Source organism: Erythrolamprus reginae, chromosome 2 (assembly GCF_031021105.1).
Source record: "Erythrolamprus reginae isolate rEryReg1 chromosome 2, rEryReg1.hap1, whole genome shotgun sequence".
NCBI classification, from domain to species: Eukaryota; Metazoa; Chordata; class Lepidosauria; order Squamata; family Dipsadidae; genus Erythrolamprus; species Erythrolamprus reginae.
The window spans coordinates 18,026,708-18,050,659 of NC_091951.1; the positions used below are offsets into that span (position 1 = coordinate 18,026,708).

Here is a 23,952-nt window from a genome sequence, read left to right on the forward strand (position 1 = left end):
TTAAAAAACCCAACAATTTAAAAACCATATAACACATACATACCAAACATAAAATATAAGAAAACCTGGAGGAGATGTCTTAATTCCCCCATGCCTGGCGATATAGGTGGGTCTTGAGTAACTTGCGAAAGACAAGGAGGGTGGGGGCCGTTCTAATCTCCGGGGGGAGTTGATTCTAGAGGGCTGGGGCCGCCACAGAGAAGGCTCTTCCCCTGGGGCCCGCCAAACAACATTGTTTGGTCGACAGGACCCGGAGAAGGCTCACTCTGTGGGACCTTATCGGCCGCTGGGATAGCTCTTCCCCATCTGATCTCCCTCACTTTCCTTTGAGTTTCTCTACGCATAACTCTGCATTTGGTCCATCTTAGGCTTCCATCTTGCTGGTTTCTTCTATGAATCTTGGCCCAGTTGTAGAAGCAGCTTCCTATACAAAAGGGCCAAATCCATTCAGGAGAAGTCAAACCAGCCATTGGTGAGGGTCACACCTGGCCTTGATCCAGACAGATAACAAGTTATCCAGAGAGCTCTTAACTGCAAATTTAAAAGTGAGTAAACAAATCATAGTTTTATAAGCATTTTTTACTCTTCAGTGGTCAAATGAACAATTTTTCGTTCCTGCAAAAGAAGTATTTTGGGGTCACATGCCTCTCTCAAATTTACTCTTTAGTGGACAAATGAACAATGTAGAAAAATAGGCTTTTGCTCCAAAGGTGCTGGATGAAAGTAAAATATACTCCCATTGCCGTCTACGCATTGAATGCTATTGGTCAGCCAGTTGTGAATCCATCTGGTGGTGATCCTGTCTATCCCGCATTTTTCTATTTTGCAAAGAAGTATTTTGTGGTCTGCTTCATCACATGCCTCCCCCAAATCCATATATTTTGTGTCCACTGAATTCCCCAATTCCATTAATTCAGTCATTTGGTCAAAGGATGCAATAAGATTTCTCTGCCATGATCTGTTGTTGACCATCCAGTATTGGCTTCTAGTAATAGCTCTGCTTGTTTTGTTTTTCCATTGTTTTGCAGATCCCTTGCTTGGTTGTCTTCTGCAGGATCTCCCCAGGGATTGATGTCAGGCTGTTAAAGCAATTTCACGGGTCATTAAGCAGACAAAGTCCCAGGTAAGCAATCTGGGGTTGCCTTACTTGGGAGGAGGGGCCACGTGAGTCCTGGCACAGGTCATTTGCCCAGTTAATGGAGAAGCTTTGGAGATGCTTTGGGACACCTTGCTTGGGAACAGTGTGGGTCACGCACTTTGGAGAATGGCACAAAACAAGGCTTTGGGATTATGCCTGTCTGATCTCACTGCTTCACTGAATGACCGAGATTCCAGTCCCAAATGTAGTCATAAGTTGGGGACCCCCTCCACAGTCAGAGCTCCCTTGCTATCTTGTAATACAACAAGAACTAAGCAGGAGAAGATGAGAGTCAATGAACAGCAGAAGAGTTTGCCTCCAAGAGACGTGGGGTGACAAAAATTACTGGAGATTTCCTCTTGAGTGTACTGGGGACCCAGGTCCAAATTTGGAGGAAGAGGCGAGACTGGAAGACCTTCAAGGTCCCTTCCAAATGTAAGATTGTGTGATTCTCTATATTTCTTATGTAGGAAGTTAACACCCACCCGTCTCCTAGTAAATGAAACATTTTAGAACATATTAAATAAGCAGAGCATTAAATTTTCCATGTTTTTAGGCAGGAAATAGACTCACTCTTAGTAGCCCCCACCTTTGTCAATGGACCATTAAGGCCAGAGCCCAGCTCACTCATCCCCCCCACCTTTGTCAATGGGAAGTCTATTTTACATAACAAAGATCTACCCCCTTCAGGCAGAAACATTTAGCAAACAGAAACTCTGCTAAGGGCACCTGGGAAGATTACATCAGCCAAGATTGGGAAACAGACAGAACCCTTCAGTGTCAGCTAAGAGCCCCGGCCCCTGGGAGTCTGACCACCAATCAGAGTGCATTCCTTGTACAGGAACAGGAAACTCTGAGGTGGAGCCCAACAGGGGGTCTAAAAAACTTTCTGCAACTTTCTTTTTTTCTTCTTCAGCGTCTTGGAGGCCGGTGACTCTCCTTTTCCCCAGGGACCTCAAACCAGATGGTCCTTCTGTCCACTGTTAAACCATCTTTCCAAGCAGTCTCCTTGTTTCCAGTGTCTTTCCCCCACTTATTCCCGATCTTCCTTCTGGCGTTCCCCCAACCTGGTTTCTCAAGGTGCCCTTTTCAGCCTCAGATTTTCACCCGAAGAATAAGAAAAGGATTTCCCCACATCGGGAGGATCCAAAAGGGATCGTGAACCCCATGTGGCCAGATTGCCAGAATTGGCCACATGTGTTGAGACCCCCAAAGGAGGGGATGTTGATTTTGGGGGGAAATGAGGGAAGAGGGGGCAAAACTGTGCTTGGGCCACCTGCAGGGATCCATAGGATGGGAAAGGCAGAGAGGAGCGGAAGCAGCTTCCCATAGATCCACTTCTGGGATCTTTGGATCCACCAGATCAGAAGGGATCTGCTGAGGGGGGCTTCTCTTTCCCTGTCCCACCTCAGCCGCAGAGGGGAGCCTGGAGCGTCCAGGGCAGCACCCACCTTTCCCCCACCCAAGAGAACGAGAGAGCAGCTCTTCCTCCCAGGGGTTTTGCCGCCTCCCCACTTCTGGGATCTCTGGATCCACCAGATTGGAAGGGATCAGCTGAGGGGGCTTCTCTTTCCCCGCCCCGTCTCAGCCGCGGAGGGAAGTCCGGGGCGGCGCCCGCATTTCCCCCACCGAGAGAGAGAGAGAGAGCGCGGCTCTTCCTTCCGGGGGTTTTGCTGCCTCCCGGCCCTCTTCTCCAGCCTCGGCAGACGCTGCCATCCGCCACTCTTGGGTGGCCCCTGCGGAGCTTCCCTTCCCCTCCAGGATGCTGGAGCAGGAGGCCGCCCCACCCAGAGGGGCCCAGCAGAGCGCTCTTCCCATGGGCAGAGGCAGCTCGGACGGCCCGGAGCCCCGGCTGGGAGGGGGAGGAGCAAGGTGCCAGGATGGGCGGGGCTGCTGGGAGAGGGATCAGAGGCCCCTCCCACTTGCTGGATCCCCGCTTCCCTTCATGGGTTCCACTTGGACCAGTGGGGATCGGCGCTGGATCTCTCAGGAGAGGATCCTGGAACCCACTCGGGGCAGGTGGGGCTGCTCTCCCTTTCCAAAAGACTCTCCAGGATCTGCGTGAGCAGCCCAAACAACGGCGCCTTTCCGGGGGTTTGTAAGGGGTTCTCAACCCCGAGCGGCCTCCTTGCAATGGGGAGAGGAGGGTTCGGTTTGGGGGCCGGCAAAGGCTCCCCTGGGTTGATTGACGGGGTCCCTGTGTTCTGAAGGCCCAAGAAATCCTCAAAGGCCCAGAATGGAGTCCTTTGTTTTCAGGCTCACCTGGATTTGGCTTCTGCTTGAAACAAGGGGGAGAATTTCTCTGCTTTCTCTTGGTCTCCTTTGGCCCAGAAGAGGCTGCGAGGTGGTGGCTCCTCCTCGGCGGTGAGAACCTTTTCAGACTGGACTGCTGAGCAGCTCCTAGAAGAAGCTGAGGGCCAGAAAGCTGCCTTGAGTCCCTGCCTGTATTTTTGGGAAAGGCTCACTTGGGATCTTTGGGCCTCTCAGCTTCCCAAAAGAGCAGCCCTTCCCCCAACCTGCTACTCCCCGTCTGATCTCTCCGCTTCTTTTTTTCCTTTGGAAAGTTTTCCCCCCCACACACACTTCCATTTATATGTCAATACATTAAAGTATATCCGAGTCTGCGGAGAGGGGCGGCATACAAATCCAATAAATAAATAAATAAAAATAAATAAATAAATATCAATAACATATATACATACATTTAATTCCATTAGTCAAAAATCAATATCTCATTTTGCACCAATTTTCTCTCTTATTCATCAGTCTGTCTTCTTTCCATTATAAATAGTATAAGGGCAGACTAGATGGACCATGAGGTCTTTTTCTGCCGTCAGACTTCTATGTTTCTATGTTTCTATACTCCCCTCCCTCCATCTCTTCCTACTTTCTTACTCCTCTCTCTCCCTCCCGACATCCCTCCACTTGTTCATCTTTCTGCTACTTCTCTCTCCTTCCTTCTATTTCCTTCTCTACCTTCTCATTCCTTCTCTCCTCCTTCCTCTTCCTCCCTCTTTACCTGTGTGTTTCTATTCTAACCTCATATTTAACAGACTGCTGATATATTCCAAACTTTTGAACTAACGTAAAATTATTATTTTTATATCACCTTTATGTATATAATTCTATAATTTAGGTACATGTTACTCCAATCTTAATGCTGCCTCAGCCTAGTTTTGTCTTCTGGGTCTACCACCAATTAATTCAATTTTTATTCCAGGGCTTAATTTTATGGCGTATTGCTTCCTCTCCTTCCTTGATACTTTTATTCATCTTTTGTTTTCCCTTATTTCAATCATTTCTAAACATCCAATTAAAAAAAAATCAACATTGTAATTACCAACATGTTAAAATCTAATATTCATAGCAAATTCAAACATGTCTTACATACAGAAATAATATTTTTACAATTTATACATTCTTCCAAATATTAAGACATTTTTGAATTACAATTCAATCTTTATTATTTTGTATCCTCATCCAAGAATCCTATTTTCTCCTCCCTCTTCCAAGTCATTTACAGATCAGTTTAGATTAGTTTATTTTATTGTCATTGCACCTCCCCACACTTATGGACCTCCAAGATCACTTTTTTCTTTTCCTTTTGTATAAGTATAGAATATTTTAAAATATGAAGAAATTTAATTAATAAGTTTAATATTAAAAATATAGAGTTAAATTTAATAAGAATGTAACTTACATGTGTGGCATTTCTGCTTTGATCTGATTACAGTTAGGATTTTTTATATTTTTGTATTAGTTAGACTTCTACGACAAGCGGAGCAATGGTAGCTCCTTAAATGTTAAGTGTTGTATGTCCTTGTTTGTCCTTTTGAAAATTCAATAAAAATATTTTTAAAAAAAGAAATAATATTTTTACAATTTATACATTCTCCCAAATATTAAGATTTTTTGAATTACAATTCAATCTTCATTATTTTTTAATTTATTTATTTGTTTATTTGTTTGTTTGTTTATTCATTCGTTCGTTTGTTCATTTGTTTGTTTGTTTGTTTGTTTATTTATTTATTAGATTTGTATGCCGCCCCTCTCTGTAGACTCGGGGCGGCTAACAACAATAATAAGACGATATAAACAAATCTAATATTTAAGTTATTTTGTATTCTCATCCAAGAATCCTATTTTCTCCTCCCTCTTCCAGGACATTTACAGATCAGTTTAGATTAGTTTATTTTATTGTCATTGAACCTCCCCACACTTAAGGACCTCCAAGATCACTTGTGATTGCAACCAGGAATGTGGGATGGCGGTTGTGGAGTGAAATGCTCCCATGATCCCTCCTCTAACCACTGTGTCCTGGTTCCGACTAATGATCCCAAAAGATTCAGTGCTCTGAGATTTTAGGTTTCCTCAAAGAACTGCTTTATTGAGTACACCAATTGGGCACACATGAACTTCAAACAAGCTTTAGCTGTTTCCCATGCATTCAGCATATTTAAACGTTACAGATCTCCCCTCTTCTAGGGTCGCAGTTCACATCGCCCAATTAGGTGTTCTTGCATCTCCAGGTAACAAGTTCCATTCTCCTGCCAGGCCCTGTTGAGAGTGACCTTGGTTCCCATGAGATAGCAGGTTGTTTTGGCTAGATGGCATCCATTCTTCTCTCCCCTCCCTGAGTTGTGTGGCAACTAAAGAAATGGAAGATGGCTGGGGCAGGCTCGATCCGTTTCAGAGGTGACACATTGCTTGACTAGAGGAATGAGATTCCAGTCCCAAGCATGGTCATATATTAAGGATATACATCTTTCTTTAAAATTTAGGGACTTCCTTACTTGGCCTCAAGTGTACTGAGCACTCTACCCTGGGAAGAGGGTCAGACTGGAAGACCTTCAAGGTCCCTGCCAGGGCTAAGATTTTATGATTCTGTATCTCTAAAGGAAATAAAAGTCTTCACTTCTTTTTCCTTCTAACAGGGGATAAAGGATTGTAATCAATTATTTACCTGCAATCAACTATCAACATAGAAAATCAACATAAGACAGCAACTGCCAGAAGGGATGGAGCCTGGGAAACTCTTGGATCCCCCGTCAGACACAAGCAGCACCCCGAAAAACCACGGAAGAACCCATGAATGCTCAGAGTGTGGGAAGTCCTTTCCTTGCAGGTACCTCCTTTTGACCCACAGGAAGGACCATGTGGGAAATAGATCCAGGCAAGGTTTGGAGGCTGAGAAATTCTTCTCTGGAAAACCCCCCAAAGATCTCAGAAGGCCCCTAACACTCAAAGCCTATAAGTGTGAGGAATGTGACTCATGCTTTAGTAAAAACTCAGAACTTCTTAGACATCAGAAAATCCACACTGGAGAGAAACCCTATCAATGTCTGGAATGTGGGAATTTTTTCCGTCAAAAAGGTCATCTGAGAAACCACGAGAGAATCCACACAGGGGAGAAACCTTACAAGTGTTGGGAATGTGGGAAGAACTTTTCTCAGAAGTCAAATCTTGGGATCCATGAGAAGATTCATGCAGGGATCAAATCTTACAAATGCTTTGAGTGTGGAAAATGTTTTAGACAGAGTGCATCTCTTCAGCATCATTTGAAAACACACACAGGGGAGAAAAATGAAAAGTGCCTCGAATGTGGGAAATGTTTGTCTACAAAATCAAGCCTTGTGGTACACCAGAGAATTCACACTGGAGAGAGGCCCTATGAATGCACAGAGTGTGAGAGAAAATTTATGGGTCCTTCTAACCTTCGGAGACACCAGAGGTGGCACAAAGGAGAAAAACCCTTTGAATGTGGGAAGTGTGGGAAAAGTTTTATTACACAAACACAAGTTAAGAATCATGAGAGAATCCACACGGGAGAGAAGCCATTCAAATGTGGGGTTTGTGGGAAATGCTTTTCTGAAAAAAATAGCCTTGGAAGGCATCAGAGGGTCCACACAGGAGAGAAGCCCTACAGCTGCCTAGAATGTGGGAAATGCTTTGGATGCAAGCAAAGCCTTCGGAGACATCACAAAACCCACACAGGGGAGAAACCATATCAATGCATTGACTGTGGAAGATTTTATAGAACCTCATCAGCCCTTCGAGAGCATATAAAAATTCACACAGGGAAAAAAAACTACAAATGTTTAGACTGTGGAAGAACATTTGCTCAGTCATCTCAATTTAGACGTCACAGCTGAATCCATACAGGAGAGAAACCTCATAAATGCTCAGAGTGTGATAAATGTTTTTCACAGAAATGTCATCTTTTGAAGTAGGAGTATTTTGTCTTTATCCTTTGTGCCATCTTATTGCTACTTTTAATATTGTTGATGGCAAAATAAATAATATTTTGTTAATTTGGTGTATTTGCACTGTTCTGGTTATTTATTTATATCTATGTAATATGTTGATGTCATTCTAATATATTTTCTGCATTATTAACATATTATTAATCTGGCAAACAAGTGTACCTTGTTGTAGTGGCATGGTTTAAATTTTTTTTGTGTAAGGTAAATTTAATACATAATTGGTATGTCGCAAAATAAATGATGGCAGCCCTGCATACATTTTCAGAGTAAATCAAATCTGGAAAAGCACCAAAAAGTACGTTGCAGAGATAAATCTATTCAGTTGTGAAAAAAGTTGGGAGCAGGTTTTTTTAATACATCTTAATGTTTACCAGGAGCTTCCCACAGTGACAGAAGGGAAATCCTACAATTATTTGGTGTGAGTAAAATGTTTTTCCTACTGAAACAAAAGAACCTCAGAGAATAGACAATGTACACAATGGGGCAAAAGGATGTAAATGTTGGGAGTGAGAATATTTTGCTCCCAAAATCCCATTATAAATTTATTGCAGTGATTACACAAAAGGGTTATAAGTGTCTGGGGAGTAGATATAATATTTTATGGAGTACAAGAAGTCCTTGACTTATGACCAGAACTTGGAATGGATTCCTGGTCATAAGGTCCTTCAGTCGTAAGTCAGGAAGTATTTTTCTTAATTTTTACAAGACTGTGTTGATGAAAGAACAAAAAACCTCGGAAAAAATGGGGCGAAGAATGGAATGAATCTGATGGTTTATCGATAAAAGTTTTGTTTTTGACTTTTCTGGGTGAGGATGAAGAGGGAGAGTTTTCTTTTTCCTATTATATTTTGGGAAGAATTTTTTTTCTCCTTTTTTCATTGTCTTTCGTATTTTTATACAAAAATATTTGTACTAACTTTCTTTCTATGCATATAATCCTTAATAAAAGTATTGTTTAAAATAATCAAGAGGGCCTTTTTCAGGAGATGGTCTGGGTGCTCAAAGCAGACAAGATGGCAGCCAGATTGTGCCAGACTGAGCAGCCGATGTGGGTTGAGGAAGTGGCATTTGGACGTCCCCTGGATCAGGAAATGGGCTTTGCAGAGGAGTAGGAGGAAGGCCGTCAGGGAAGCTAGGGCCCATGGTTCCCAGCAGCTACTAGAGGAGGGATCCATGCTTCTCAGAGGAGGGGCAGGAAACATGTTCCAAAAGGCTACCACAAGTTTCCCCCTAGAGGAGAGATGAGGAACTGTTCCAGCGGGATCCAACCTGGGGACTGTGGGGGGAGGGAGAGGAGGTGAAGAGGAGGTGCTTCCTGAGGGATCTCCTCTACCTTCCCAGAGTGGAAAAAGGCAGGCAGATGCTCTTTGCACCCCTCCCAAAAATAGTAGGAAATATGATAGAAGGTAAGAGACCCCCATTAACTCTCTGGGCTGCAAGGAAAGTCATTACTACTGTAATGCTCTCTACATGGGGCTACCTTTGAAAAGTGTTCGGAAACTTCAGATCGTGCAGAATGCAGCTGCGAGAGCAATCATGGGCTTCCCTAGGTATGCATGCGCATGTTACACCAACACTCCGCAGTCTGCATTGGTTGCCGATCAATTTCCAGTCACAATTCAAAGTGTTGCCCTATAAAGCCCTTCATGGCATCGGACCAGAATATCTCCAGGACTGCCTTCTGCCGCACAAATCCCAGCGACCAGTTAGGTCCCACACAGTTGGCTTTCTCCGGGTCCCGTCGACTAAACAATGTCATTTGGCGGGCCCCAGGGGAGCAGCCTTGTCTGTGGCGGCCCCGACCCTCTGGAACCAGCTCCCCCCTGAGATTAGAACTGCCCCCACCTTCCTGGCCTTTCGTAAGCTTAAAACCCACCTCTGCCGTCAGGCATGGGGGAACTGAAATAACTTCCACAGGCCTATACTGTTTATGTATGGTATGTTGTGTGCATGTTGTCTTAAATTATGGGGTTTTAGTTTTAATTATTAGATTTGTATTGTACATTCAAGTTTCAAGTTTTATTGGATTTAAATTGAACGGGTCCAAAGACGGGCTACAAGAATGGTGGAAGGTCTTAAGTATAAAATGTTTCAGGAAAGACTTAACGAACTCAATCTGCATAGTCTGGAGGACAGAAGGGAAAGGGGGAACATGATCGAAACATTTAAATATGTTAAAGGGTTAAATAAGGTCCAGCAGGGAAGTATTTTTAATAGGAAAGTGAACACAAGAACAAGGGGACACAATTTGAAGTTAGTTGGGGGAAAGATCAAAAGCAACATGAGAAAATATTATTTTACTGAAAGAGTAATAGATCCTTGGAACAAACTTCCAGCAGACATGGGTGGTAAATCCACAGTAACAGAATTGGGATACACATATATACATCCTAAGATAAAATACAGAAAATAGTATAAGGGCAGACTATATGGACCATGAGGTCCTTTTCTGCCGTCAGTCTTCTATGTTTCTATGTTTCTATTATTATTTCTTAGATTTGTATGCCGCTCCTCTTTGAGGACTTGGAGCGGCTCACAACAAATAATACATGAGATACAAATCCAATATTAAAAAACAATTTAAAAAAACCCTTATAATAAAAAACAATCATACAGTCCAGACAAACCGTACATAAAATGGAACTGCTAGGGGTATGTCAATTTCCCCCATGCCTGGTGCCATAGATGGGTTTTCAGAACTTTGCAAAAGGCGAGGAAGGTGGGGGCAGTCCTAATCTCTGGGGGGGAGTTGATTCCAGAGGGCCGGGGCTGCCACAGAGAAGGCTCTTCCCCTGGGTCCCGCCAGACGACATTGTTTTGTCGACAGGACCCAGAGAAGTCCAACTCTGTGGGACCTAATCAGAATTGACTGGAGGAGGAAGTCAGGGTGTCCTGAGACACTTCCCCCGATTCATTCATCAATCATTCATTTACTACTGGCTGGAGCAGATTGTTATTCTTCAACGGCCTCAGACCTGCCGGCAAAGCCATGTTATTTATTTATTTATTTATTCATTCATTCATTCATTCATTTATTTTATTTTATTTTATTTATTTATTTTATTTATTTATTTATTTTATTTATTTTATTTATTTTATTTATTTTATTTATTTTATTTATTTTATTTATTTTATTTATTTTATTTATTTTATTTATTTTATTTATTTTATTTATTTTATTTATTTTATTTATTTTATTTATTTTATTTATTTTATTTATTGGATTTGTATGCCGCACCTCTCCGTAGACTCATTTCGGAAGGCCACGAAAGTGGGAGCAATGCCAATCTCGGGGGGGGGGGGGGTGTCCCGCCAATCAACATTGCTTGCTTGACGGGACCCCGAGGAGGCCAACTCTGTGGGATCTAATTGGTCGCTGGGAGATATGAGGCAGAAGACGGTCCCATAAGTAATCTGGTCTTAAGCCATGTAGGGCTTGATGGGTAATAATGAGCCGCAGTGGCGCAGCAGGTAGAGTGCTGTACTGCAGGCCACTGAAGCTGACTTGTAGATCTGAAGGTCAGCAGTTCAAATCTCATCACCGGCTCAAGGTTGACTCTTCCATCCTTCCAAGGTGGGTAAAATGAGGACCCGGATTGTGGGGGCAATAGGCTGGCTCGGTTAAAAAGTGCTATTGCTAACATGTTGTAAGCCACCCTGAGTCTAAGGAGAAGGGCGGCATAAAAATCGAATGAATAAAACAAATAAATAAATAAATAACCAACACCTTAAATTGCGTTCGGAGACCACTCAGAAGCCAGTGCAGCTCTCAGAGAGATGGAGTTATGTGGGTGTATCTGGGTAAATCCACAACAGCTCATGCAGCTGCCTTCTGGACTAATTGAAGTCTCCGAACGTTCTTCAAGGGTAGACCCATGTAGAGCGTGTTGCAGTAATCGAGCCTTGAGGTGATGAGGTGGCTGCGAGAAGAGGCTCCCTGTCCAAACAAACAAAAACTAGTAATCCAAATTTAGGACTAATGTATGCGAATCTCGTAGAAAAGAAAATCCCAAAGAGGACTAACTATTAACTTTAGGCTGGGTTCAAGGGTACAGATTGCTGCCTTGGTGTTAAAAGACAGGCGGCACTAAAGTGCCAATAACTTAGTCCTAGACCAACACCAAGCTCCATAGTTCCAGGTGATCTTCTACAGCTGTCAATAACAACAACAGGCCAGCAGTGGTAATTCCAGTGGTGATTGGAACACTGGCTGCTCTCCCAAAAGCACTGGAATTACATTTAAAACACCTTAAAATTGACAAAATCACCATCAAACACAGAAAGCCGCACTGCTCAGTTCAGCACATATCCTTTGAAAATATATTGCAACGTCCTAGATCTCTGTGTGGGACTCGACTAGTAACTAATGACAAATCTGCCGAAACAACTGGCCCCTGTGATACAATTAATAATAATGATAATGATAATACATTGTTTCTATCACTGCTGTGAGCCGCCTCGAGTCTACGGAGAGGGGCGGCATACAAACTTAATAAATAAATAATAATAACAAAACAACAACAACAATAATAATTCTAATACTATTACTATTACTACTACTACTACTACTACTATTGCTACTACTACTGCTACTACTACTAATGATAATGATAATATCACAATGGAGGACAGCAGAAATTAAATATATGAATATTGAAGCATCTTCATGCAGCATTAATTCCTGGTCATGTCCTGGCAAGAAGGATGACAACCATGGTAGAAAAGTATCCCCCAACAATCTTTATGTGACATTTTAAAAACATTCTTTTCTCTAGCTGTCCCTTTGTACAGGGAATTCTGGAAGACGCTCAAAAGTTCCAGGGGACAAATTATCACTCATAATAATTATCATGATCCCAGACTTTGAGATCTCTGCTGCTGTTTCTTCCTCAGTGGTGACTTTGATGTAAACATCAGCCAGAGGCAACATGGAAGGGATCTTGCATCAGATCTTGCATCATCGATTCATCCTGAAGGGTTTGCACGAGATTTAAGACAGGCAGGGCCTGTGCTTTTGAAGGCACCTCCTCTCCTTTCCAGATGAAGCTCAGTTTGTCTCCGACTGGATAAAGAAAGACACTGGAGATTCCATTTGAATGATGTGCTTTTCATTCTTCTAACTCTTTTTAGAAACAGGAAGGAGGTTCATTCCAACTATAAATTATGTATGTCCTGCTTCTGCTTTTGATGCTGCCGATATTCCAGATAGTCTCTGGGAAACCTAGAATGAAGTGCACAATGAATTTGGACCACCAGAGTAGAAATAGACCATGGAGCTTCTACAGGCAAGGAGACCATGTCATTAGTATAATTCTCAGTAAATCAACAATAATACGTGAAATCTTCACTTTCAAAAAGCCTCCTCACATGGTTTGCATGTAAGTCATTGTGTAATGTAGTTGTATTCCCTCCCTCTGCAGTTCTAACACCTTCATTCTTTTCCTCATATTCCACTTATTCCTAAATTGCAGGAAATAACTAATTTCTTGAATAGTTCTGATTAAAACATCTGAAAGAGGTCCATTTTTCTCTTTCCTGAATTCATGATTTGAATACTGATTTTTGATTAAAGTAGTGATTGTTGTAGTTTCCCCTGACCCTGAGTTTCATTTTTTTAAAATAAATGCTCAATGCTATTCAATGTCTGATCCTTGTAGAATTAGAGCATGACTTGTTTTTAGAATGGCATTTCTGGGTCAATTATGAATTATCCATCTCAAAATATGATGGCTTTACTTTAAAGGTTGCATTATTTTGGAAATTGGGTACTGGACTGATGAAAATCAGTGCTGCTGTAAATAATGGATTTTTGTGATTCTTGACCCTGTTGAAGAACTTTCTCCATCCCATTTTCTCAATATTCACAAATATTATTTTGTTTATTTGTTTTATTGGTTTGTCAAACATGTACAAGGTAGCAGGTATGAATATGAACATGAACGAAGGAAATGAATCCAAATAAATGGGGACAGTAGGACAGGGATGGTAGGCATGGGGGTGCGCTTATGCACACCCCCTGTACAGAGCTCTTAGGAATGGGGTCAGGTCTACAGTAGACAATGCAAGATTGAACCTGTGAGGGTTTGAGGATGTAACAATGGAGTCTGGTAGAGCATTCCAGGTGTTGACCACTCTGTTGCTAAAGTCGTATTTTCTGCAATTGAGTTTGGAGCGGTTTACCTTGAGTTTGTATTGATTGTTTGCTCAATTATTATTGAGGTTGGAACTGAAAAAGTCATTGACAGGTAAGACATTGTAGCAGACAATGTTGTATTAAATGTTGTTTGATGACTATCATTTACCTCTGGGTTTAGAGGAGCATTTGTTTCAGATTCAATAGTGATGTATTGAGAAAGAGAATTAAAATTGTAAAATATATTAATTATTGTTATTCATGCTGATATTATTTTTATTATTTTTATTTGTTTTTTAACATAGATAAATAAATCAAATAACAAGTAGACAAAAAAACCCACCACCAACAACAACAAAAAAGGGAAACAATACAATAAGTATCACATATAATAATAATAATAATAATAATAATAATAATAATAATAATAATAAAAACAAAACAAAACATAGAAATACAACATTTGGGAAACAAAAGTTTCCCCACTTCTTTTTTGAATGTTCAATCAGAGAATTTTCCCTTGTCATTGAATATTCTTTTATTTGACGAATTGCTTTGCTTAAATTTTAATTATTTCTCCACTGTTCTTTTCTTTAACCAATCGTAAAAATTTCCCCATATCTTATAGTAATCTGAGTCTTCTTTACCCTCTAACTTTTTTGACATCCTATCCATCTCTGCACAGTCTAGCATTTTTTTTATTATTGTACTTTCTTCTGGTGTTTTATCCTAGCTGCTCTTAGTATGTGAATGGCTAAGTATCTTACTTCTTTTTTCATTTTTTTATTGAAAATGCCTAATAAATATAATTCTGGTTTTTTTTCAAATTCTTCTTTGTTATTTTTTTTAGTGAATCTTTTTTCTTATTCCAGTAGCTTTTTGCCTGTAAACAGGTCCACCATAGATGATAGAATGTGCTTTTTTCTTTTTTGCACTTCCAGCATAATGGCGAAACTTTTAGAAACATTTTTAAAAGTCTTTCTGGTGATAAATACCACCTGTAAAACATTTTTAGTTGGTTTTCCTTGAATTTTGTCATCTGCCAATTATTAATCCATAATTTTTCCCATTTTTCTAATTCAATTGTGTAACCAAAATTTATCCTCCAACTTACCATATTTTCTTTTGCGATTTCCACTTTTGTTTCATACCGAATCAGATATATATATATTGTGCCAATTAATTTTTCATCGTCTTTTAGGAGCGTCCTATCCAAATCGCCTCTTCCCACTTGGAAACCATATTCCCTTTTATCCTTTTGGTATGCGTCTTTTAATCGTAAATATGTCCACCAATCTATAACTTTGCCATTTTGTTCTAATTCTTCCTTTCTTTTTATATTTGTTTGATGATCCAGTAGTTCTTTGTATCTAATTGTATTTTGGGGTCTGATTAAACTTGGATGGTATGTTAGTTCTATTGGTGAGACCCACTCTGGTATCTGGGTATATTGTTCTTTTTTAATTTTCTTCCATGTTTGGATAACAGAATTTCTTAAGCTATGCTTTTTAAAATATTTATGTGTTTTATCTCTTTCATACCAGAGATAGGCATGCCAGCCTAATAATAGATCATGACCTTCTATGGTCAGTATACGTTTATTCTCTAATATAATCCATTCTTTGATCCACGCTAATGATGTTGCATAATAATATAATTTAAAATTTGGTAATCCCAAACCTCCTCTTTCTTTCACATCTTGTACTGCCTTTAATTTAATTCTTGGTTTTTTACCTAACCATATATAATTTAATACTATTTTGTCGAGTTCTTTAAAGAAATTTTTGCCTGGATTTATAGGGATTGTTTGAAATATGAATAGGAGCTTGGGTAGGACACTCATTTTTATTGAATTAATTCTTCCTACTAATGAAAGTTGTAAATTTCTCCAATTTTTTAGGTCCACTTTAATTTGATTCATTAATCTTATGTAATTATTTTCTTTTAATGTCGCCGTTTTAGCTGTCAGCCAAATTCCCAAATATTTAACTTTTTTAACTACTTGCATATTAGTGATCTGTTCCAAATGTTTTATTTGTTTCTTTGTGCAGTTTTTAGTACTAATTTTTGTTTTTTGTTTATTTATTTTTAATCCTGCTACTTTGCAAAGTCTTCTATTTGTTTAATCAATTTGGGAGCTGTTATAACTGGTTCCTCAATTATAAATACCAAATTGTCTGCAAAAGCTTGGACCTTGTAGGTTTCTTTCCTTATTCTTAGACCTTTTATTTCTTCATTTTTTCTTATTTTTACTAGTAATGTTTCCATTGTTAACATAAATAGAAGTGGAGAAATAGGACATCCCTGCCTAACTTCTGTCTCAATTTCAAATTTTTCCTGTCTGTTCACCATTAATTATAATTCTGGCATTTTGCTTAGAATATATTGTATTTATTAATTTTATAAAGTTTTGGCCAAATTGCATCGTTTCATGTTGTGTTATCATAAATTTCCAATTGACATTATCGAAAGCCTTCTGAGCATCAAGGAAAACCAGTGCCATCTGTTTCTCAGGGTGCTCTTCATAGTATTCTAACATGTCTATTATTATTCTCAAATTAACTCTAATTTGTCTCTTGGGGAGAAAACAATTTTGGTCTCAATGTATTAATTGATTCAAAAAAAATTTGATCGTTGCTGCATAAATTGTAATAAATATTTTATAGTCCGTGTTCAATAGAGATATGGGTCTATAATTACGAATTTTTTCTTTTTCTGTTTCTGTTTTGGGTATAAGTGATATTAATGCTTCTGACCATGTTTGGGGTTTCTTTGCTTCTTGGGCTATCTGATTGTAAATTTCCAACATATTGTTTTCTAATATTTTTATTTCTTGTTTATATAATACAGCTGGTATACCATCTATACCAGTTGCTTTATTATTTTTCTGTTGTTTTATTGCTATCTGTAATTCAACTAAGGTAATTGGTCTATTTAATTCTTGTTGTTGCTCTTCCGTTAATATTTTCATATTTGATGATTCAATATATTTTTCTATTTCTTCCTTTTTTACTTCTTCATATGCATATAATTTCTTATAGTATTGTACTGCTATCATTTTCTTTTCTTCTTTGTCATATTTTATGATACCTTGTTCATCTTCCAATCTGTCTATAGTTTTCCTTTCTTTTTGTTTTCTTAATTTGTGAGCCAGCCATCTGCCTGGTTTATTAGCTTGTTCAAAATATACTTGCTTGGCTGTTCTAATTTTATCTTCCATTTCTTCCTGATGTAAGAGATTAATTGCATGTTTTTTTTATTTTTTGGATTTAGTTGTAATTCTGTTTCTATCTATCTATCTATCTATCTATCTATTTATTTATTGGATTGTTATTTATTTATTTATTTATTTTGTCCAATACATAACACACATTGAAGAGAATAGATATGTAATAATATAAGTAAAGAAAAGAATAGAAGAAAAGATATAAAAGTATAGGTGAACATATTTGAAAGGAAGAAAAGATAAATGAGATAAGGAGAGACAATTGGACATGGGACGGAAGGCACACTGGTGCACTTATGCACGCCCCTTACTGACCTCTAAGGAACCTGGAGAGGTCAATCGTGGATAGTCTAAGGGAAAAATGTTTGGGGTTAAGGGTTGACACTACTGAGTCAGGTAATGAGTTCCACGCTTCGACAACTCGGTTGCTGAAGTCATATTTTTTACAGTCATGTTTGGAGCGGTTAATATTAAGTTTGAATCTGTTGCGTGCTCTTGTGTTGTTGTGATTGAAGCTGAAATAGTCATTGACAGGTAGAACGTTGCAGCATATGATCTTGTGGGCAATACTTAGATCGTGTTTTAGGCGACGTAGTTCTAAGCTTTCTGTTCCTGTTCCTGTTCTGTTTCCTGTTTATGCTGATTCATGCTGATATTAACTGGAACTTTTTTTTTCATATTAGTCTACCTTATGGAACTCCAGGAATAAAACCCTTTGTTTTCATCATTCAAATGATCAACAAGGATAGTCTGCTTCTGGGAAATCTCACATTTGGCTACAACATCCATGACAATTCTTTGACTACCCTTGGCACTTCAGATGCCTTGCTGGACATACTGTCTACTGGGAAAGCCAATATTCCCAACTACAGCTGTGGAAGGGAGGATCACCTTTTCGCTATTCTTGATGCAACTGACAGGGCGATCTCTATCCAGGTGTCAACATTAGTAGGCACCTACAAAGTTGCACAGGTTTGTGTATATCTAGTAAAGTAAGTGGGGTGTAAGTGAATGTGTGATAGATCCCTATCTCTATTCTAATATGTTTATTAAAACCAACATAGATTTAATAAGTCAAAAGTTAGATTTATTAAAAGCTCATGTTTTGTACTTGATCTGACCCCAGATATAAATATAACCCAGAAATCTTTGTTTCTTTTTCAGATGAGGCCTAGAGTTGCTTCCAAAACTCTGAGTGATAAAAGCAAATTCCCTTTTTTCCACCAGATGCTCCCCAAAGAAGGGTTTCAGTACCTAGCAATTGTCCAACTGCTTTTGCATTTCAGATGGACCTTGATTGGTCTCCTTACTCCAGCCACAGAGGAAGGAGAAGATTTCCTGATTAATTTTACCCCTTTGGTTGTTAGGAATGGAATTTGTATTGTTATAACACAACTATTTACACTCACTTATCATCCATTATTACCACTCAGGGAAGGCAGTTCTAAGTGGAAACAAGTCAATGTCTTTGTTCACTTTGTAGAATATATTATTGTGCTCCACACATTTATTTCTTTCCAAGTATCGCTTCAAGATTCACCAGGATCCATTTTAGGGAAAGTTTGGATCACCACAACTTTGGGAAAATGTTTAATGTTTCCTCATGGAGATCTCAAATACATTCACAGTATTTGGAAGTTTAATTTTCTGCAAAGTATGAAGACCGATCATGCTGCTTTTGAAGGCTACCCTCCTTACGATTCCAAGTATGAACCTCAGCATTTTGACTGTTCTTTTTCAAAGCATGGATTTTCTGTCAAAGGGCGGAGAAGATGCATCCAAAAAATTCCAGTGAAGACCCAAGGGAAAAGGGACAGTGAGTCTCTTTACTTTGTCTTTGTGGCTCTGGCCCATGTCTTGAAGGCTGCGTATTCAGCCAGATCCTGGAGGAGACGGGGGGAATCCTCCAGGACATTGGGTGCTCCAAAACTGCAGCCATGGCAGGTATAAAGTCTCAACAAGAAACTAAAAAGCTAAGTTCCTATATAAATCCAATCAATCAATCAATCAATCAATCAATCAATCAATTAATTAACATCCAAGAAATAAATCCGAGTCCAACCTTGGCCTTCTTCCAAGTTCCAATTTATTAATAGAGCCACATTGGATACAAACTGTAGTCAACCCAACACTAACTTTTCCTACAGTTCCCCACCCAGATTGTCCCACCCAGAAGTTCATCAGTTGGACCACTCCAGTTCTCTCAATGTCCATGATCCTCCCCTGTACTTCTGGCTGGTGCTGAACAAAAGATGACCTTGAATCTCTGGGAGAATATTTGTTTGCTTGCTTGCTTGTTTATTTATTTTATTTATTTTATTTATTTTATTTATTTTATTTATTTTATTTATTTTATTTATTTTATTTATTTTATTTATTTTATTTATTTTATTTATTTTATTTATTTTATTTATTTTATTTATTTTATTTATTTTATTTATTTTATTTATTTTATTTATTTTATTTATTTTATTTATTTTATTTATTTTATTTATTTTATTTATTTTATTTATTTTATTATTTATTTTATTTATTTATTTTATTTATTTATTTTATTTATTTATTCATTAGATAGATAGATAGATAGATAGATAGATAGATAGATAGATAGATAGATAGATAGATAGATAGATAGATAGATATGCCGGCCCTCTCCAAGGACTCAGGACGGTGTACAACATATAAAGAACAATTAAATATCCTAAAGCCAACTTTAAAATTAATCTAACTAGTCTAAAATCCCTGTTTCTTAAAAACCAATCACTCTCACTCATACAATCAAATAAACATTCCATTCATCAACCAGGGGTTAATATCTGTTGTGTTTAGCTCTGGCCCAGATCCTGCCCCAAGGAATGTGCAGCCGGATGTGGTGGAAACATCCACATGCCGCAGGCCTGTTTTGTTCCCAATGGAATCTGCCGACGAAGTCTCCTCTGACCAAGGAAGCATGAGTGACAGGGAAGAGGGGAGTTTGGTAGACAGCCCAGGAGGAGATCAATCATCTGTATTATCCCTGGATTCTGAACAAGAATTAATGACACATCCACGCATGCATAGAGTGATGCATAGGAGACAACAACTGAAGGATTTTTACAAGAGAAAATGAGGCCACCTGTGGTTGGGTGGGGCTGATGTAATTAGTGCTACAGATAAAAGTGCAACCTGGTATTTTAGCCTCATGGTAGTTTATCTGATTCATTGTTTCGTCAAGATCGTGGTTTTTGTACTGTTGAAGATTGTGTGTGGACTCTCTGGACTTTAGAATTGGACTCAATTTCCCAGTTATTGGGTGAGCAATTGGATTGCATTTAACCTGTGCCTTGTGCATATCAGAAAATCCCTTTGACATTTAAAAAGGGAGCTGTTTCTGTTTTTCTGTTTATAAAAACATTTGGGTTTTCCTTTTATCGTGTGGTGTATGTCTTCCTGGAATAATTACCCTGTAATTACGGGCGGTTGAAACACGCCGGCAGAACAAATACCAGGAGAAATTTGTCTTTTCCCAGGGTCTCAGGCGACCCACGTGAAATGGTCATTCGACTCCCAAAGGGGTCCCGACTCCCAGGTTGAGGACCACTGATCTAGAAACATATTTCTTAGGGATCGTGAGAGGGCAACACACAAAATCAAATTACTATCTTATTATATACATCTTAACAGGTTCTAGATTATCCTTCACACAGACATGGAAGGATGAAAATCCTCCGACAGAGAACATGGTGATCACAAAATGTTGGATTGTGCAGCAATGAGTAGACTTACCTTAGAATTATGGAACTGTCAGGAGAAAGAATTCTTTACTGTGTGGGGAAAATTCTACAATTGGCTCAGGGGGAAAAAATCAGTAACAAATAATCTCATAAAATCGCGAATATCAATATAATTGCAAATTAATAAAAGCAATAGATTGACATGAATGTATATAGATTGTGTTCTGCCTGACTGGCTCAGGCAATGTGTAACAGTCCAAGGAAAAGAAATCAAACACACATGTGCTCTGCTAATCAGCAAACTTGTATTAAATGAACAAAAAAGGGTTACTCAAAACAGTTCTTAGTGTCCAAAAACAATGATAGTGCAAGGCTTACTTCAGCCGCATACAAAAACACAGGAGAAAACAAACAAAGACAACTTGGAATGAGCAAAGACGTTTCAGGAGTCCTTTTGAATCTTTGGAGCAAACAGGAAGTCCCAGTGTTTTCACCTCCCACTTGTCTGAAACAGCTGGGTTGAAAACTCCAAGGGCACGGAACAGAAACTTCAGAGCAGGAACCACAAAATAACACAGATAAACAGCCACAGTTTGCCTTGGCCTTTGTTCCCTTTTATCCCGTTAGCCCTCATTAAGGGAACCACACCCAGCCCTCAGTATAAGAACCACACCCAGCCTAGGTGCTCTTATAATGACTTGTAATACTCCTTAAAGCGATCCCTTCTTTGCATAGCTCTTCGGCTACACAGATCAATATATTGATCTGCAGAAGAACCCAGGGACGAAAGACTGTCTGAGGGACTGCATGCCAAATCCCCTGGGCTGTCTGCTGAATCCTGCGTCCCAGTGGCCTCGTCCTCCTGACTGTCTGCCACGTCTTCCTGGCTGTCTGCCACGTCTTCCTGGCTGTCTGCCACATCTTCCTGGCTGTCTGCCATGTCTTCCTGGCTGTCTACCACATCTTCCTGGCTGTCAGCCAGGCTTTCGCATTCACTTTCTGCCGCGTCTCTCCCATCTATGGGAGCAATGGCTGGCCCAGGCCCAAACACAACATATCGCATACCAAAGACACAGAAATATAAAATGTAAATATGTTTATGTGTTTTACCTTTGTTTTTGTATTTCTCTTTATTGCTTTAAAAACTGAATGAAAAATTATTTTTTAAAAACTCAAGAAGGATCCTCCCTAAACCTTTTCAGCTAAAAAATTATTTATTTATTTATTGGACTTCTATGCCTCCCCTCTCCGAGGACTGAATTGGTGGAAGATATGTACTTTTTGACTATTTTTTGTTGTTGTTCAATTTATTTGATACCTGCAGTAGAATGTTCCCTCTTATTCATTACTATTGTACTTTCTCAATACGTATTTTGTTAATATACCAACTTTTTTCTTTCACTTATGAATTTAATGACACAAGTGAACTTATGAACACTTATTAACTAGTCCTAATTAAGCATGTTTGCACATTAAACAAAACTGTAGAAGAAAAAAAATCATAAATGAAAATACCAGGTGGGATAACTAACAAAGTTTTTGCTTTTAAAATTCCTGGATGTTTTCATTCTAGTTCCATCCCTTTCTGGAGAATGAGTTCTATAATCTTTCCCAGAAGAAACTGTACTTGGACAAAAATGGAGAATTAACTGCAGACATGGACGTTGAGTGCGTGGCAGTTTTTCCCAAAGGGAGGTTGATCAAAATTAAACTGGGAAGTATTAAGAGACAGAGACTTATTATTGAACAAAAAGCTCTCTCATGGCTTGAGTTAAACAACAAGGTCGGTAAATATTATTGTGTTTTCTCTTTTCCCTCCTTAAAGAGGAATTTCACTACTATTCCACAAATGTGTCCTTCAGATGCCATGATAAAGAAACTCTTTTAAATAGATTCAGCCATGTCTAGTATTGATGCTGAATGATTATTCTTTAAGGCAGTGTTTTTCCCAACCTTGGCAACTTGAAGATATTTGGACTTCAACTCCCAGAATTCCCTGGCCAGCGTTTGCTGGCCGGGGAATTCTGGGAGTTGAAGTCCAAATATCTTCAAGATGCCAAGGTTGGGAAACACTGCTTTAAGGTGTAGTCTAGAAAGAGTGCAGAGAAGAGCAACAAAGATGATTAGGGGACTGGAGGCTAAAACATAGTTAGAAGTTAGAATAATTAATCCATGGAATACGTTGCCTCCAGGAGTTGTGAATGCTCCAACACTGGAAGTTTTCAAAAAGATGTTGGATAACCATCTGTCTGTAGTAGTGTAGGGTTTCCTGCCTAAGCAGGGGATTGGACTAGAAGACCTCCAAGATCTCTTTCAATTATGCTATTCTATTCTATTCTATTCTAATTGAAGATCACCATACTATACTTTAAAATCATAGATATATGAAGAATGGAGGAATTGTATAACAAAGTTATGAGGAGGAATTGAAGTTATTGTCATGTAAGGCTTAAATCGTTTCAATTCCATCCCTCCAGACTTTCTTAAGTAGAAAAATCATTTGTTTCAATGTTAGATGCCAAAGAGGAACTAAATGACCAACCTGCCAGCAATTATTTCTCTTCCAATCTGCTTGGAATGAGAGTCCACGATTTCACAATTACCCAAATGAAGCTGAGGGACTATTTTGCTAACGTTCATCTATTTCCCATTGATGATCACTTCTAACATTTTTCCCTTTGGCATTCCTTGTTTCTCTGCTCAGCCTCTTCCTCGGTCCCAATGTGTGGGAAATTGTCGTCCTGGATTTGTCAAGCAAAAGCGAGAAGGAGAGCCTACTTGTTGTTATGACTGTGCTCCTTGTCCAGAGGGCACCATCTCTACTCAGGAAGGTGGGGGACCCCAAAGATAAGGATGGACTCTGTAGAAGTGGTTTCATCCAAAACATTGTCATGAAAGTGCCCGTTAAAAGACAGATTGAAGCTCAATTGTTTGGGGGTGGGGTCGGTGTTGTTTATTTTCAAACTGCATCTTTTTTGAAAAAAAAATCTAGAATAGCAGAAATAGCGCATGGGAAGAAATACAGTGATACCTTGCCTTACAAACTTAATTGGTTCTGGGATGAGGTTCTTAAGGTGAAAAGTTTGTAAGATGAAACAATGTTTCCCATAGGAATCAATGGAAAAATGATTAATTCGTGCAAGCCCAAAATTCACCCCTTTTGCCAGCCAAAGCGCCCGTTTTTGCACTGTTGGGATTCCCCTGAGGCTCCCCTCCATGAGAACCCCCACCTCTGGACTTCCGTGTTTTTGCGATGCTGCAGGGGAATCCCAGTAGGGGAATCCCAGCATCACAAAAATGAGCGCTTCGCTGCCAACGGAAGTCCGGAGGTGGGGTTTCCCATCAAAGGGAGCCTCAGCGAAATTGCCGCATTGGAAAATCACGGAAGTCCTCGAAAGCCCACCTCTGGACTTCCGTATTTTTGTGATGCTGCGATTTCACTGAGGCTCCCTTCACTTGGAAACCCCACCTCCAGACTT

General features: G+C 39.4%; 1 pseudogene; it reads left to right on the forward strand.

The window, feature by feature from the left end:
- Positions 1–6,156: 6,156 nt before the first annotated feature.
- On the forward strand, positions 6,157–7,368 carry LOC139159215 (zinc finger protein 23-like; annotated as a pseudogene).
- Positions 7,369–23,952: the final 16,584 nt, after the last annotated feature.